The sequence below is a fragment of the Synchiropus splendidus genome, chromosome 5 (genome assembly GCF_027744825.2).
Source record: "Synchiropus splendidus isolate RoL2022-P1 chromosome 5, RoL_Sspl_1.0, whole genome shotgun sequence".
Taxonomy (NCBI): Eukaryota; Metazoa; Chordata; class Actinopteri; order Syngnathiformes; family Callionymidae; genus Synchiropus; species Synchiropus splendidus.
This window is the reverse complement of record NC_071338.1, coordinates 21,045,001-21,047,500: the sequence shown is the minus strand read 5'-3', so window position 1 is coordinate 21,047,500 and position 2,500 is coordinate 21,045,001. Positions and strand designations below refer to the sequence as shown.

Sequence of the window (2,500 nt, the reverse complement as noted above, 5' to 3'; positions counted from 1 at the left end):
ATCCTGGGAAAGCGCGTTTGAAAAACAAAGCGCAAAAGTGGAGGGGAGCCAGAGCAAAGTAATTTTACGGGGCAGTCCACTGAGGCAAAAGCTTACAGCACCTGGTATTCCCAGGCGGTCTCCCATCCAAGTACTAACCAGGCCCGACCCTGCTTGGCTTCCGAGATCAGACGAGATCGGGCATGTTCAGGGTGGTATGGCCGTAAGCGAAAGCTGCTGCCCAACTATGGCCTCTTATAGCTGACCCACAAGGGGCCGGGTACCCCGACAACATTCCAGAGGAAATTAACCAGCTGGCAATTGTCAGAGTGGGACGCTGACTCTCCACGCCGCCGTCAGTTCTACTTTGGCCGACCTCTCCTCCACGTGGCTCTCGAGCGGAGTAAGAAGACGCATTATGTGCTCAGAGCAAAGCGAAAGCATCCTGGGAAAGCGTGTTTGAAAAACAAAGCGCAAAAGTGGTGGGGAGCCAGAGCAAAGTAATTTTACGGGGCAGTCCACTGAGGCAAAAGCTTACAGCACCTGGTATTCCCAGGCGGTCTCCCATCCAAGTACTAACCAGGCCCGACCCTGCTTGGCTTCCGAGATCAGACGAGATCGGGCATGTTCAGGGTGGTATGGCCGTAAGCGAAAGCTGCTGCCCAACTATGGCCTCTTATAGCTGACCCACAAGGGGCCGGGTACCCGACAACATTCCAGAGGAAATTAACCAGCTGGCAATTGTCAGAGTGGGACGCTGACTCTCCACGCCGCCGTCATTTCTACTTTGGCCGACCTCTCCTCCACGTGGCTTTCGAGCGGAGTAAGAAGACGCATTATGTGCTCAGAGCAAAGCGAAAGCATCCTGGGAAAGCGCGTTTGAAAAACAAAGCGCAAAAGTGGAGGGGAGCCAGAGCAAAGTAATTTTACGGGGCAGTCCACTGAGGCAAAAGCTTACAGCACCTGGTATTCCCAGGCGGTCTCCCATCCAAGTACTAACCAGGCCCGACCCTGCTTGGCTTCCGAGATCAGACGAGATCGGGCATGTTCAGGGTGGTATGGCCGTAAGCGAAAGCTGCTGCCCAACTTTGGCCTCTTATAGCTGACCCACAAGGGGCCGGGTACCCCGACAACATTCCAGAGGAAATTAACCAGCTGGCAATTGTCAGAGTGGGACGCTGACTCTCCACGCCGCCGTCAGTTCTACTTTGGCCGACCTCTCCTCCACGTGGCTCTCGAGCGGAGTAAGAAGACGCATTATGTGCTCAGAGCAAAGCGAAAGCATCCTGGGAAAGCGCGTTTGAAAAACAAAGCGCAAAAGTGGAGGGGAGCCAGAGCAAAGTAATTTTACGGGGCAGTCCACTGAGGCAAAAGCTTACAGCACCTGGTATTCCCAGGCGGTCTCCCATCCAAGTACTAACCAGGCCCGACCCTGCTTGGCTTCCGAGATCAGACGAGATCGGGCATGTTCAGGGTGGTATGGCCGTAAGCGAAAACTGCTGCCCAACTTTGGCCTCTTAGAGCTGACCCACAAGGGGCCGGGTACCCCGACAACATTCCAGAGGAAATTAACCAGCTGGCAATTGTCAGAGTGGGACGCTGACTCTCCACGCCGCCGTCAGTTCTACTTTGGCCGACCTCTCCTCCACGTGGCTCTCGAGCGGAGTAAGAAGACGCATTATGTGCTCAGAGCAAAGCGAAAGCATCCTGGGAAAGCGCGTTTGAAAAACAAAGCGCAAAAGTGGAGGGGAGCCAGAGCAAAGTAATTTTACGGGGCAGTCCACTGAGGCAAAAGCTTACAGCACCTGGTATTCCCAGGCGGTCTCCCATCCAAGTACTAACCAGGCCCGACCCTGCTTGGCTTCCGAGATCAGACGAGATCGGGCATGTTCAGGGTGGTATGGCCGTAAGCGAAAGCTGCTGCCCAACTATGGCCTCTTATAGCTGACCCACAAGGGGCCGGGTACCCCGACAACATTCCAGAGGAAATTAACCAGCTGGCAATTGTCAGAGTGGGACGCTGACTCTCCACGCCGCCGTCATTTCTACTTTGGCCGACCTCTCCTCCACGTGGCTCTCGAGCGGAGTAAGAAGACGCATTATGTGCTCAGAGCAAAGCGAAAGCATCCTGGGAAAGCACGTTTGAAAAACAAAGCGCAAAAGTGGAGGGGAGCCAGAGCAAAGTAATTTTACGGGGCAGTCCACTGAGGCAAAAGCTTACAGCACCTGGTATTCCCAGGCGGTCTCCCATCCAAGTACTAACCAGGCCCGACCCTGCTTGGCTTCCGAGATCAGACGAGATCGGGCATGTTCAGGGTGGTATGGCCGTAAGCGAAAGCTGCTGCCCAACTTTGGCCTCTTATAGCTGACCCACAAGGGGCCGGGTACCCCGACAACATTCCAGAGGAAATTAACCAGCTGGCAATTGTCAGAGTGGGACGCTGACTCTCCACGCCGCCGTCAGTTCTACTTTGGCCGACCTCTCCTCCACGTGGCTCTCGAGCGGAGTAAGAAGACGCAT

The 2,500-nt window shown here is 55.0% G+C and overlaps 6 non-coding genes across 6 annotated transcripts; all 6 read right to left on the bottom strand.

The window, feature by feature from the left end:
* Positions 1-89: 89 nt before the first annotated feature.
* LOC128759733 (5S ribosomal RNA) lies at positions 90-208 on the bottom strand. Its single transcript, XR_008414655.1, has one exon. It is a non-coding gene; the product is annotated as a 5S ribosomal RNA (ribosomal RNA).
* Positions 209-510: 302 nt separating this feature from the next.
* On the bottom strand, positions 511-629 carry LOC128759732 (5S ribosomal RNA). The gene has a single exon (XR_008414654.1). It is a non-coding gene; the product is annotated as a 5S ribosomal RNA (ribosomal RNA).
* A 301-nt stretch (positions 630-930) lies between these two features.
* Positions 931-1,049, bottom strand: LOC128759731 (5S ribosomal RNA). Its single transcript, XR_008414653.1, has one exon. It is a non-coding gene; the product is annotated as a 5S ribosomal RNA (ribosomal RNA).
* A 302-nt stretch (positions 1,050-1,351) lies between these two features.
* Positions 1,352-1,470, bottom strand: LOC128759730 (5S ribosomal RNA). Its single transcript, XR_008414652.1, has one exon. It is a non-coding gene; the product is annotated as a 5S ribosomal RNA (ribosomal RNA).
* Positions 1,471-1,772: 302 nt separating this feature from the next.
* Positions 1,773-1,891, bottom strand: LOC128759728 (5S ribosomal RNA). The gene has a single exon (XR_008414650.1). It is a non-coding gene; the product is annotated as a 5S ribosomal RNA (ribosomal RNA).
* A 302-nt stretch (positions 1,892-2,193) lies between these two features.
* LOC128759727 (5S ribosomal RNA) lies at positions 2,194-2,312 on the bottom strand. Its single transcript, XR_008414649.1, has one exon. It is a non-coding gene; the product is annotated as a 5S ribosomal RNA (ribosomal RNA).
* Positions 2,313-2,500: the final 188 nt, after the last annotated feature.